We start from the raw sequence: 15,328 nt of genomic DNA, 5'->3' as shown, positions 1-15,328 counted from the left end.
TGTGACAATCTAGTAAGAATGAAGTAGAGGGGACATTAAGTCAGAAAGTAGAGCTGTAAAATGGTTACTTCTCCATGTAAATATGAATGGCAGGATACGAAAACAAGTTGAAATGATGTGGTTTTGCCAGGATGCTCTTGCATTTGAGGAAATTCCCAGGTCGTCAGTTCTCTGTGCTAAGTGATGCTAATGAACTCTCTCCAGTGGGATCAGTATTCACAAGAACAAAAAAAAACCTAGCAGTGTCAGTAGTGGAAAGCAGCAGTCTGTAGTTAACATGAACAGAACCAGGTGCCACAGTGACTCAGAAGGGATAGTATGCAAAATAAAAAGGAACTGTCAACAAGCACCATAAAGAAAAAGAACTGAACAGTTGAAAAGTAGAATGTATAAAAGAATTAGAGGCAGAAAATGCTTGGTTACTTAAAGAAAAATGCACTCCATGATCTTAATTGCTGGAAATTTAGAGTTTAAGGGTATATTATTTAACCGTTAAGACGTTTATGCATGGAAGATGCGGAGAGGATCTGAACAGAGCGTTAAGTAACTGGAAGCATTCTCTTGTTAGTCACAAATTATGTATGAGGATAATGTGTACCAAGCCTTTGAATTAGGAAGCCAAACATTTTAATTTCTCCTGAATGTGTGTTTTTGTCCTTTCACCAATGGATGGATTTTGTGCCATCCTTGTTCCCTAGGAAGAGGGCCTCAAATTATGTAACTACATCATTTTCTTTCTTCCCAGGTAAAGATGCTACCCTGAAAAGTGGATCTGGAAGCAGAGAGACACAAGTACCTTTATATTGTTTCCTTTTCAGAGCAGTCAAGCACAAGAGCTTGAACAATGCTGCCAGTAAATGCAAGGTAAATGCAAGGAAGGGTCAGCTACTCAATATGAATGCCTGTTTTACGTGTTTGCATCCACATGAGTGAGGTAGAGGGAGAGGGATATAGTAGAGAGGGCCCTGGTCAGGGTTTTCCATGATAAGGATCCTAAGCTTTGTCCTTGGGAAGCTACTGCTTGTTCTTGTGTGTACTTGCTTCATTCCCAGAGTGCACACAGAATAACTAATTCTCTAATATCAGAGAGACATGTGCAAAGTAGTTATGGCATAGGTCCACAAGACAAGCCTACTGGAAACAGCAGTGTAAGTATTTGTCCAAAACATGGTTTCTAAGGGCCCTTTCCAATAAGAAAAGCATCCAATGGCTTCTTGGAATACTGCTTCATACATTCGGACTGTGGAATTGTCTCAGCTGTTGCCTGCTCCATTTTCTTACATGAATTTTATCCTATTGAGCTCACTATTGATAGTATCAGTCCCAACTCACTGGTGAACTCTCAGACCTGCTTTAAATGTATGTCCTAAAGTGGTCTCCTCTCACTGTCTCCAGAGTTAACATCCTAGTCCATGCTTCCTCATTATACCAGGACTAGTCTAGCTCTTTCTCTTTTTACTATGTCACTGCTCTACAGTCTATTCTCCATAGAGACTCTTTTAGAAATAAAAAAAAACCCTGGAGTTCAATAGTAACAAGGAGCTTATTTCCCTGAGTGTCTCTGTCTTCACATCATTATCTTAAGATCCACAGTGAAGTTAATCATCAGCCAGATTGAATTAAGGGCCCAACTATATCGCAGTATGATCCTAAGTGATTACTTCTGCAGTGACTTATTTTCAAACATGTCTACATTGTGTGGTAATGGATATTGGAACTCAACATTTTTTTCTGGTATTGAGAGCATAAAATTGCCCCCATCAGATGACCTAATACTAGCTGCAGCAGGGGCCACTGCTAATGCACTCTTATGAACACAGAGCCAACGACTTATCTCCAGTGCTTTGCACTTGTGCACTTGCTTGTTGCTATTGTGAATAGTATTTATATGGCATATAAAAGAATTAATAAATACTATTACAGTTACTTATTTTTTAATAGAATTTGGAAGCCCAAATTGAAGAGTGAGAATGACCAATTAATGACTTCACATCCTGGCCTCTATAGGAAATCAACATTATTTGTGATTTTGGAAACTTGGATCAGCTAATAATGGAAACTTTGGAGTTATCTGATTGCTCAGCTAAAATCTTGTCAGTTTACCCCTACACAGAATGAAGCTCATGAAGTTTCTGTCATTCAGAATCTTTTCTTTATAATTTAAATAAAATTTAATGCTTCCAACTTTGCTTTTTTCATTAGTGTAGTATTAATTGTAGAATATTATATGTTTCATTATGGCACATCAATGCTTTCAGTTCTTTTAAAGTGGATCCATGAAATGTGAATGCATTAACCATTTAATAAAAAAGTGTTATAACCAGAGGGCAAATTTGAAATTGATGTACATGGAAAAGTGAAGGAATTTAATTTGGATTGACTTATTTCTTACTTTTTCAACAGTTTCATGTTACATATCAGACACAGATCTATATCAATGTTCCTACACAAGGAATTTATAGAAATGGAAGTAGCATAAAAAGGCATAAACTCTTCTGTAGATAACAATTATAAAGACTGGATAAAATTAAAAACAAGTCTATTATCTTTTAGAGATTATGGACTATGTTCCAAAGAAGATAAAAGGTCTAAGTTTTTATTCATTAAAAATGCATTTTAATCATAAACAGCACTGTTAAGTGGTAAATCCTTTGTATAACTATTTAAAGATCATAAACAATTAAACAAATAAATACATAAAACACATCTGATTGCTGGTGGCTCACACCTGTAATCCAAGCTACTGAGAAGGATGAATCTGAAGATCAAACTGGGCAGCTAGTTCTAAGAGAGACACTCATCTCTAACCACCTCAAATAAGCTGGAAGTGGAGCTGTGGGTCAAGCAGTAGAGTGCTAGCCTTCAGTAAAAAAAGCAAAGAGATGGCACCCAGGCCTTGAATTCAAGCCCTAGCACCCACAAAAAAATAAAAATAGATAATAATTGCAAAGAGGAAAAGTTAGGAGTTTTGGCGTAAGGTCCTTCTTGATCCTTGTGATCATAGTAATAGAAAATGATGGAAGAAGAAAGAAACGATGCTGATCAGCAGATGTTGACAGAAATCTGAGTTAGGGGCTGGCAGAACCAATGGGAATGTGAAAATGAGATGCTGAGAACACAATTGCAGAGGAATGAAACCAAAGCCCACAGTGTCTGGCTGTCAGATGAGCTAGACATGGGCAGAGAAGAGTCTTTGGAGTCCAGAAATGAAACATGAAGAGGTCAAAGATGAATCTATTCTCAAAAGATAAAAAGATTCATGGGACAATTTTACTGCCTTTTGAGCTAAGAACACTTTTTTGGAATTGTACAAAATGTAGGCAGCAGCTATGAGGGTTTGAAGTGTCAGAAGTGATATCCTAAGGAGACATTGCATAGTGTCTAGGTTTAGGAGAAAATTTCTAGAAACAAAGAACTCACAGAAAGGGCAAACATCCAAATAGGAGTAAAGTCTTTGTCTTCTGAGTTCCTGTTTGCCAAATCACACGGTCATAGAATTCTAGGAAGGCAGGCTAATAAAAGCAGCATTTTGAAGCCACAGAACAGAAAACCACCAATGACTTCCTATCACAAAACAGAGACATATGTCAGTCATGTCTACGAAACTTTATTGAATACTGGAATTAAAGAGAAGTCACAACAGAATGCTATAGAATCTATTGCAATAGCAATTTCATCATCTTTAACCAAAAATGACTAGAGAGGCAGACAGACATAAAAGTGGGACTTCCTAAAGAGGAGATAAAGCAGTAAATAGCAATTAGAAATTGACTTCTGTCAGTATTGGATGCTAGATTTGCTTTTAGAGCCAAATCTATTCAGGTTTGTAAAACTTTATACTAGCAGAATATTTATATGACCAAATATGTGAGACCTTAAAAATATGTCCAAAGAATTTATCAAAGTCTGATGCCAAAAACAAGGTAATTACAAGGTTGAAACAATTGATGAAAACAAGGTAATTGCAAAAGTGACCTATAGACAAAGAAAAGAGGTTCAGGCATGCTGTGTCTCTGTATTATGCAGCTTTTGGACTGGAGATAGAAGCATGAAGAATTAAGAAAGCTGGGCAAAAGTTCATGAACCTCTATGTCAAAGATCAAGCTGGTCATAGTGGCACAAGCCTGGACTCCCTGCTACTCCAGAAGTAATAGAACCAGATTATGGTTTGAAGCTAGTCAGGGAAAAAGGATGAAAATGTGTTAGGAAAAGCAGAAATTACTAAAAGTAAAAATGCTGAGGCATGGCTTCGGTGGTAAAATACTTAGTAAAGAAGAAGCCCTGAGTCAAAATACCCATATTGAGAAATAAAAACGAGGACTGAAAATTTAAAATTCATTAAAGTCAAAAAATTTGTAAGCTGGGCAACTTCAGAATGGACATGATGGCACAAAGTATAAGTATAATAACCTGGAGATAATTTGATATGAACTACCCAAGTCACAGAAGAGGGCGCGAAGCAAGTTGAAAGGAAATGAATGCAGCCTCAGAGTTTCACAGGGAAATATGAGTCCGGTTATAATAGAGGTAGTTGAAATTTCTAAAAACTAAAGAGAGAGAAATGATCACCAAAAATTTTAAGTGACTAAATAATGCTAGAATTTTCCTAAACTTGGTATAAAGCATAAAAATCAGCAGCCAAGAAACTTAAGGAACTTCAAACAAGATTAAAATAAAGAAATCTATTGTAGTTCAAATATTGAGATCTAAAATTGACCAGATCTTGAGTTTGGGTGGAGAAACCACATACATCAATCAGAAATCATAAGCCTGAGATTGACTCGTGACTTTGCCTAAGGACTTGTGGGGGCCAGGTGATATGATACTAGAGTGACTGAGGAAAGTGCCCAGTGAAGCAAGCAGCTGTTCATAATGATAAATTCTGTTTGGTGATGATAATCAATCACAGGTAGCTATTAAAACATTTCTGATAAAATTCATTAGAATTACATTTCAAACTGATATGTAGGAGAAAATATGTAGTAGAAACATGTTTCTCCTACATTATTTCAAAGAGAAATGACTGAAAATAAGACAAATTACTGATGATCTTATAGTGCATACAAATTCAATATATAATATTTAGTACATAAGATTAAAATATATGATGTAATCCATTTTATATGTAAGTAAAGCTTAAAAACAGAGCATAAAAGGAACTATACTGATAAAACAATGATATTGATTATGAGCAGTTTGGGTTAAGATTTAAATGCATATTGTAATTCATAAAGCAATCACAAAAAATAGTGCTGAGAGATATAATTAGAAAAGCAATCAAGAAACTGAAATCAAGTTTTGAAAAAAAATGTTTGGTCAATAAAAAAAGAAAAACCCTACCAGAATATAATATGCCTAGAGAGGAGAAAATCTACAATACAGTAAATTCAGTAGCAATAGATAAATGTGAATTTATATGCATCAAATAATATAGCTTCAAATATATGGACCAAAATTGTAAAAGTTCTAGGGTGAGAGAAAAATCTATATGTATTGGTGTAGGCTGTGTTCCACTCTCAGGAACTGATAGAATAGACAGACAAACAACAACAACAACAAAACATGAGGAAACAGAAGACCAAAGGACAGTATGAATCTACACAGCAGCTGTAAACACTGCGTTGATGTTCATATTCTACTATATGCATCTGGAATTTTCAATAAGATAAGTAATACGTTGCTAAATAAGCAAAATAGATCTTATTAGGTATGCTTTCTTACTAGAATGGGAATGAAATAAAAAATAGCATTGAGGGCTGGGAGTTTGGCCTAGTGGTTAAAGTGCTTGCCTAGTGTGCATGAAGACCCGGGTTCGATTCCTTGGTACCACATACATACAAAAAAGCCGGAAGTGGTGCTGAGGCTCAAGTGGTAGAGCTCTAGCCTTGAGAAAGTCCAAGGACAGTGCTCAGGCCCTGAGCTCAAGCCCAGGACTGGCAAAAAAAAAATAGCATTGAAATGTCATCTATATATTTGGGAATTAAATATAGGCTCCCAAATTCAATGCGGGAAAAGCATCCACATAATAAATTAGGATTCCTGCTCCTCCTTCTTTCTCCTCCTCCTCCTCCTCCTCCTTCTTCCTCCTCCTCCTCCTTCTTCCTCCTCCTCCTCCTCTTCTTTCTCCTCCTCCTTTACAAATGGAATTGGGGCTTGCACTCAGGGCCTCACATTTATTAGTTACTTGTTCTCCCACTTCAACCACAACTGCAGCCCTATAAATTATGGTAAACGAAATGACAAGAAAATAATATAATAGAAAATTTGTAGGCTACCACTAACAGAGTAATTGGGAAAATTAACTTTAAAGCTAAGTTGTATAAGATGAAGAAATGACTGAAATTAATTATGTAGTCATCTAACCAAACATGGCAAGGAAAACAAAGAAAACTATAGGAACAGAGCTTACTGTTAAATTCTGACAAATGGTTAAGGAGATAAAGCAATACTCTCTGACACAAATTAGCTAATAAAATAAATGGGAAAGAAATATTTTCCACATCTATTTTATGAGACTTAGGCACACCAAAAAATTAGAAAAAGTTACCGACCATGATCCCTTATGAATCTAGGGACAAAAATCCTTCCTTAATTGAACAATATTTTTTCCATATAATTTTTATTGTAATTAATAGAAGGGTTACATTACATTCGCCAGATGGAAGGTGCATTACTTCACATACATTGATACTCTTTCTCATGTCTTGGTCCCCATGTCCCTTCCCCCACCCCCACCCTCATCTTGTTTCCCCCCCCTTTTTAATTTAACAATATTAAATCAAATCCTCAGCACACAGTAAGGATAGGCCATTCCCACTGTAAGATTGATTATCTAGTAAGAACTTCAAGAGACTTCCTGCTTGTAGTGAAAGGTATCTATGAAAGCCTTTCTGGAGCATTTCCTCTCTATGAGGTCATAGGTGTTCACTTCCATACTTTCTCATTTGACTGGTTGTTCTAGATATTTCAAGTAGCTAAGGAAAAGATTAAAAGTGACTTTAAAAAAAAACAACAACCCAGGATGACATTGTATTAAAGAATTCTTAAAATATCTTTTTGGACCATTTCCCCCAAATACCACCTCTCTGGACACCCTCACAGAAGCACATACACATACACACGAGCTAGTTGACCAGAATGTGGTATAAGCAGGAGTGAATCTCTATGAAATAAACCCTGTAGCGATTACCAGACAGTTTAACAGATGGGCTATCAGAGAGAAAAGCGTAGGTTGAGGGTGGGGGACTAGAGGGGAGAGAGTGGACAAACAGGAAAGGGGTTGATAGGAAAAATTCAGTCACAATGCTCAATGTACACATGCAAACAGGAAGTGGGAGATGTGATAGACAGAGGAAAAGGATAAGGGGTGGAGGGAAAGGATAGGGGGTGGGATGAGCCTCATCAAGAAGCAGTGGACACTCTGTACAATTGTTAAACTGCTAAAAATAATGCATTACAGTATGTATTATGCATTAGAAATATTTTGTTATAAAAATGTATGTATAAATATACACACAAATACATTCATATATCTATACATGAATATACATTCATAGATTTACACGGTGTATAAGTATATATGCATAGATGTATACATGTGTGTATATACATCTATGCATGTACACATTTGTGTGATTATATGTGTATGTATGTATATATGTGTGTATGTATAAAAATTATACATATATGTGACTATATATGTGTATATATACATAAATGCATTAAAATGCATAATAGAATTGATACATTAATTTGCCAAGGTAGCTCTGAAAGAGGTTATTATGCAAAAATCTATAGCTTTTATGAAATAGACACAGCACTTGGGAAATAAAATAAAATCCCCCAAACTTTTCATGCTTAGCAATCAATTGAAACAAAAAACTTAGGAAATACTTCTGTACTGAAAGCTACAGTCCATCAGCTGAAGGAAATTAAAGAACCACTAAGTACAATAACTATTTATGGATGGCACCATGAATATAGTTAAAATGTCAGTTCTACAAATTGAACTATATATTTAAGGGGCTACTAATAAACATTTCAGCAGGGTTGTTACTGGGGTAAAAATTTACAAGCTACTTCTAAAATTTATATGGGAGTCTTTAACTCCCATTTTCTGAATGAAGAGGAGGAAACATTTCTTCTTTTCTATTTCTCCCTACTTTAGCCTTGCTATATTTCAATAAATCTTTAAATTTTTGAAAAATAAATAAAATTTATATGACAAGGAGGGCAACCAAGAATAGCCGAAGCCATTTATAAAGAGCAGTTGGAGTGTTTACAGTACTTTCACTCAATCACAGTACTGGGGTGCTGTCTCTGAGCTTCTTTTGCTCATGGCTAATGCTCTACCACTTGAGCCACAGCTCCATTCTGGATTTTTAGATAGGTTTACTGGAGGTAAGAGTCTCACAAACTTTCTTGCCTGGGTTGGCTTCCAACTGTGATACTCAGATCTCAGCCTCCTGAGTAACTAGGATTACAGGTGTGAGCCATGGGTGCCTGGCTTGCTTCTTCTCTTTTATAATTAAGAAACTCACCCACTACTTGGCATTTACCCAATCCTCCAGAAACAAGGACATACTAAATCCACTAGCACAATGATGTTCATTGCAGCACTATTTACCATAGCAAAGATATGGAACCAACCCAGATGTCCCTCAGTTGATGAGTGGATCAACAAGTTGTGGTATTTGTACACAATGGAATTCTATGCTGCTGTCAGAAAGAATGACATCGCCCCATTTGTGAGGAAATGAAAGACTTAGAAAAAATCATATTAAGTGAAGTAAGCCAGACTCAAAGGAACATAGGCTCAATGCTTTCCCTCATTTGTCATAATCAGTAGAAACCTTGGGCTCTCCTAGCAGAGATTCACAATAGAACAAAATCTAGATACATAAGGCTAAGTGTGACACTAAATGTGAGGACCTCCAGGATATAGAAACAAAAGCCACATAATGAGTGATTGTTGTCCTAATACAGTATTAAGTTTACCATACATGAATTAATCACATTAGTGTTGCTAGTTTACCAGTTGCATCTACATTACTAAGATATAGCCTTTATATTTTACTTTTCCCCATAGATTCCAAGAGATTGTCTGTTGTATACATGATACTCTGTACATTTACAACAGATCAGGCAGACACTCAGAGTTACATTTTCAGAAAGTGATTCTAAAAGTTTCTCGTTGCCTTTATATTTTTGTCCTGGCTCCATAGGTAATTTTGTCTGTATGAAAAGTAACAATATAAACTCTTTTTAATCAGATTTTTTTTTCTATTTTAACACCTGTGCAAAGTATTCCCCAATGCCACAAGTACTTAATGGCAAATAAAGAATGAATTGTCAAAGAATTTCACTCTGGAAATGATCATGTTAAAGCAGTTCTGCCAGGAAAAAAAAGAAGAAATGGCATTCTGATAATATGCTTGCTTAGGTGTCAGAATTTGGGGCTAGCCTAAATTATTAAAAAAAAGATACGGTAAATGTAATTTTAATGTTATTCACTATTTTATTAATGAGGGTGGGCATGGTTTTAACCCCTGCAATGTATAGAATTATGGACTGATTAGTAGTTCAAATGACAGGGTCCTACAGCAAAACCCACAATTTTACATTACGTACTGCTGCAAAAGATGATAGCAACTTTTCACACATAAGGGTGTTGCAAGCCCAGAATCTTAACAGTAGTAGTTAAGGTTGTGCTTATTATCTTCCCATATCCTTATTTTGAGACAGAACTGTGAGAATTTGCAAAGCTCCCTGCACCTCCACTCTTCTATACACAGAATTTTGACCGATTGGAAATTTGCAAAAAGGAGTATCAAAAATTGGAGAATTTAAAGAGAATGAAAAAAATGATAAAGAAATGATTCGTTTTTCCCTCCACCATTAAGAAAGACAAATGCTGCCTGTTGACTCTAATTTAGCTCTTCAGAGTTATTTTCAGTTATTGAAAGTCACTGTGGAGTTAGTTGCTTGTTACTGGGCAACAATTTATTCCAATTAGAACTGAAATGTTGCTAATAGACAGTTACTGGTAGATAAGAACACGTTTTCTTTTTAAATGAACTATTAAATCTATAACATTGTCTCTTGTTGTAAAGAGGCAGAAATTATTCTAACAATTGACATTTTTTTTATTCCTAATGTGGTGAGGTCTTTTTAGATTCTTCGAGTAATCTGGAGAGAGCTCGTGTGATGCTCTCACGGCAGCAAGGTTCAGAGATGTTAAATATAGAAACGATACAATTAGAGTCACTACAGAGACCGGTGAGGGAATGCCTGGTGTGTGGAATTGCTCAGTCTCCCTGACACACACCGGTATACAACCTTCAAACCTTCCAAGAAGATTTTATTCTTCAGAAAACAAACAAACAAACAACAGCCACCACAACTTTCCATGGTACTTGGTAACGATATAGTGCTTTTGCAAATCTCTCCATTATATTTCTTCTCATCTACAAAGAAACAAACTCAATGAAAACAATCACCATTTTCAAAGAACAATGCAGAACAACAAATCATTCCAAGAACATTGTTTAAAGAACTATGAACAACAAATTGTATGTCTTGATCTTTCACATGTGCTTTTAAGCTCCAATAAAACAAGAAAGGAATTCCTCATTTCTGTTTTTTTTTGTTAATCCAAATTGAAATAAACTGACAAATTTAAGTCTTTCTCTATGTCACCAGAAATCTGGGTAAGCTAAAAGTTTAGCACATGGACTTCTCTTATTATTATTATTATTATTATTATTATTGAAATAATAATAATAAGAAGAAGAAGAGGAGGAGGAGGAGTAGGAGGAGGAGAAAGAGGACCAGGAGAAAAAAGGGAAGAGCTTTTGTGTATTTCATTTTTATAATATTAAGATAAAAGTAAAATATATGGTTCATTGCTGCAAATTGACATAAGCAACATTTACACACACAGCTGAAAATGAGGTCCATCAGTCATACGAAATGTAACCATGAGAACTTTATCTTACAGCCCAGAATCATACATTTTTGTCTTAAGTGACTTGGTTGGTTCTAAAGGATAGAAAAAAATAAAACCTGCTTGCCAAACATTTACTCAGCTCGATTTCAGTTTCTCCCCAGCAATAGTACAACAGGCAAGGAAAGACTTTCTCTGTTACATTTCCAAGGCAGAGTCTTACGGAGAGACTTGTTGAATTTAATTGAGTTGAATTAAAATTTGTCCTTTGAAAGTCTAAAGTTGCCACCTCCAGTCCAAGGTCCTCAAATGATGTAGGTCCCTCAACAGCTGACTGTCTAATGAACTCCAGGCTACTTACAGATGAAAGGGACTAAATTAACTTTCCTGAGACTGCCCTCCATCTATTTCATTAACTGGACCAAAGATGCTTTGTAATAACTACAGTTTTCCTAAAGAAAGAAAGTTTCCTCACTGTATACTTCCTGCTGCAGAAGTAATCAGTGGAAAGTGATGATTTTTCAGGGTCCTTCTTGGGACTCAAATCACCCCCTACCCCCTTCAGGCAGTAACTTGGAGAAAGTCACAGATTCTTTTTGACAGGGTGCTGGAACTCCAACCTCAAACAATCAACAACTTATTGTAATAGGGCGACAATCTTCTCCTTATTACAACCGGCCAGATAGTCAGCTTACAGGCATAAACAGCACCAGGGTAGACAGAAATGCTGTTATTACCTATTATAAGTATGACGGGAAGGTCATCTATTAGACAATTACACCTTTTCATCGCATGCCAGACCCTCACGGCAGGGAAGGCAGGCTTATGACTGCATTAGACAGACAAAGCCTTCAGCTCTTTAAAAAAAAAAAAAAAAGGAAAAAAAGAAAAGAAAAAAGCCAAAAAAAAGATTAAAAAAATTAAATTCATTTTCTTACCAGCACGTTGCAACACCAACCCGCTCACAGGAATGTCGATTTTTTACAGGTTTCTCTTTTAATTATCCTGGAAGCAGGGAGACAAGAGGAGGGGGGGAAAGGCAAAGAAGAAGCGGGGTGGTTAAATTAGCGTGCTGGAATCTTTTCAGTTTGTCGCAGAGTAGAAAAATAAAAAAAGGGGGGGAAAAAGGGCTCAGTAATTTAAATTTGCTCTCAGTTCAGGCTGCATCGCTGAGTCCCGCCCCTTCCTGCCGGGCTCCACTACCTGCAAAGGCTGAAACTGACAGCTACTGTGCAAACACAACAACAACAACAACATAAAAAGGAGGCAATAAGCTTGCTGGGACCATTCTGTCTATTGCTTGAATCTGACTTGTCCCACTAACTAGAAATCGTCCCTGAAAAGGTATTCTGCAGTTCCCATCGGAGGTATTTACACGAAATTCCCTAAGCCCACCATACCTCACGGTGCTGAGTTTGCTTACTGTTAACCTTTATCATTCCATTCCTCTTCTTAGTCTTAATATCATTTATATAACAATTGTACTACTTCTATACATGTAGACATATCTTTTGCTTTTCTTTTTGTCCAGGTCACCTGTTTCAAAGCACCTTCTAGGCTGTCTTTCCCTCACAAACATGACTATTTTCTAGGAATTTCTGGGACAGAAATAGCTGAAGTATTAGGGTTTGCATTTCTCCTCGGACTTTTTTTTTATTAGGTATGTGATCCCAAGAATAATTCAAGTGAAATATGTCTGAGCATGAAGCATCAGTATCCTCTAAGAAAGACGACATATTAAAACCTGACTCTTCATAAGCAAACACAAAATATCTATCATGAGGCTCACAAGATGGAAAACTGTCACTAAAGATCAATGGATAGAATTGGTACACAGAGCAAATTTAGCTTAAGGTGTTGCCTATAGCCCTTTAATTCTAGCAACAACAAAATGTGTTACTTAATATGCAGCATACTGTGAGTTTGTAGCAGAGGAATTATGAAAGCTAATAAAACACACTCTACTGGGAGTAGATAAATTGCTTACACAGAATTCTCCACAAGCTGGTCTATTGTTTCTCTTTGCAGATGAGGATGGGCTAGACTACTTCAGTTTTGAAGTTATCACAACCTTCAACTGCCCCGGGGTCGCCTGCAAATTTGCTTCTTTGTCTCAGCACTGTTGGCTACAGCAGCACTGGTTTTTCTAGTGAAATATGAATTTCTTTTAAGTCTTCTGATTACTCTAATGTAAGAATATTTTGGTCATTATGGCGATTTCTTTTCCTCTTTGGTAAGCCCACTTGGTTGGGAGTGGCAGAAGGAGAAAATGATGTAATGCGCTCAGTTCTTTGCCACTGGCTAAGACTTGGAAAAAACCTTTCTCTTGATGACTTGGTAATGTTCAATCTACTTTTGCTTGATAATTTTTGCAGTACAAATATTAAGCTGGAGCTGGAATTGTAGCTTAGTGGTAGAATACTTGCCTAGCATGCATGAAGCCTTGTGTTCCATTTCTCAGTACCACAGAAACAGGAAAAGCTGGAAATGGTCCTGTGGCTTATGTGGTAGAGTGCTAGCTTTGAGTAAAAGAAGCTCAAGGACAGTGCTCCAGCCCTGCATTCAAGCCCCAGGAGTGGAAAAAATAAACAGTTATGCTAATCCTAATCTATAATCCTATAATCTATAATCCTATAACTATAATCCTATAAATAAAAATGTTGGGTTATATGCAAGAGTTTAAAAATATATTAATGGAAATATGGTAGACTCAATGGAAAGCTCCAATATTGTAACTCCTTAGAAAGGCAATGTCAAAGCCAATCAGAATAAACATCACTTAATGGCTACTGGCAAGGGATAGGGCCAAGAGGAGAGTAGTCCATGGATAAAGAGAAGGGGGTAGGGATGCAGTCAAGAATTTAATGTATATACTAAAAAATTATGAAAAATAAGGGAGGGAATGGGAAGGAGAGGGATAGGTGAGGATGTTGAAAAGTGTGACATTGATGAAGATGCACTTTATTTATACAATGCTTTGTTAAATGACAACTTCTTTGTTCAACTACTTAAAAGATAAAACAAAATAAGTTTCCCTTATCCCTACCTCACACCGTTTAAGTAGCTTTTGCTATTTCTAGAGTGCTATGAAGTCAAGTGGGGGCTGTTGTAATGCACTTCACTTTTCAAAGTCAGACTTTCAAGAGAGAAACAGTTAAGAGACTAAAATAAATAAACAGGATTGGGTTTTTTTAAATGGAGAAAACTTTAGCTAGATATCAGATATTTGTCCTGTTATTTGAAGTTGCATCATTACAAACTGAAAATGGACTCAAGGAAGCAAAGAGCAAAATGGTGTGTTTTCCTTACATTGTAACTTCCATCGGGATTATTTTTTTCTATCACAGTTAGTGATGAATGTTTTGGCTCAATTCCCACTCACAACTACCGCAAGGAAAAATAAGGCAGGTCAAGTGTTCAAGAAGGCACGTTAACTTCCCAGGTAGTTAGGCAATCAGCTGTAATGAAACAGTGGTAAATTATACCAATGTGCTAATTATGGTACTTTGTCACAGCATAAAATGCAATAAAACCAACCCGTGACTTGGCTTAGAAAGCATTATGCGTAGATTTTTCAAAAGACTTAATTGGGGAGTTTTTTTAAAAAAAAATCTTCCTGAAGCATTCTATAATTTCAAGTGGCTTCCCCTCAATCTTTTCCTTTTCAAGAGAAAGTTCTAGAAAGAAAAGAAAGGTAAATCTGAAAAAATCCAAATGATAATGCTTTTTAAAATTGTTTTTTCACCTTATGATCATAAACATGCAAAAACTGGCTATATAATTTGGTATCATTATGAGTGAAATAACAGATATGTTAAATAATAATATATTACTCAGAGTAGTACACAACAGTCTATATTCTGGATGTTTGTTTTAAATGAATAAGGAAGAATGCCTTATGACCATCATTGCTTACTAATATTAATTACCTAAATATTATGTTTGTCAACACAAAGATCTTGACATTGACTATTAGTGAATGAACATTTTGGTTTAAATAGAGCCTAGGTTTTAGAAAATTGTGTAAAACACCTAATAGATGCTTAACCGGTTACTTCAGAAGTATTTAATGGGTACTATGAGGAGAATGAAATTAAGATAGAAAATGAACCTCTTCACAATAAATCCTTACATGTTTGTTGGGAGATTTATACCGTGGGAGACATTGGAGAGGACTTTCAAAACATAGAGCTGGGTTTTAATGAAACATACCTAATATGCTTATTAGCAAAGTACTTAAAATCACACCTTTGACTCTATATAGTGTCACACAGTAAGTCATATCAAATGAATATGCTTGAAAGTTGTCCATTCTAATGAACAACTGAATATCAATGTCACTTTCAGAGTTCTCGCCAACACTAAAATGATGGTATTACTTTT

At 36.0% G+C, this 15,328-nt stretch overlaps 1 protein-coding gene across 1 annotated transcript in view; it reads right to left on the bottom strand.

Annotated features, from left to right (window-relative positions):
* Positions 1–12,055, bottom strand: part of Celf2 (CUGBP Elav-like family member 2) — a 672,814-nt gene extending 660,759 nt beyond the window's left edge. The window contains exon 1 of the mRNA XM_090318888.1: positions 11,884–12,055. The gene's annotated coding sequence lies outside the window, so the exon portion shown is untranslated. The remainder of the gene's footprint in view (positions 1–11,883) is intronic.
* Between the last annotated feature and the right edge of the window lie 3,273 nt (positions 12,056–15,328).

Source organism: Megascapheus bottae, chromosome 26 (assembly GCF_031878675.1).
Source record: "Megascapheus bottae isolate mThoBot1 chromosome 26, mThoBot2.hap1, whole genome shotgun sequence".
Taxonomy (NCBI): Eukaryota; Metazoa; Chordata; class Mammalia; order Rodentia; family Geomyidae; genus Megascapheus; species Megascapheus bottae.
Note: the sequence above shows the minus strand (reverse complement) of the source record. Positions and strands in the feature narration are given on the sequence as shown.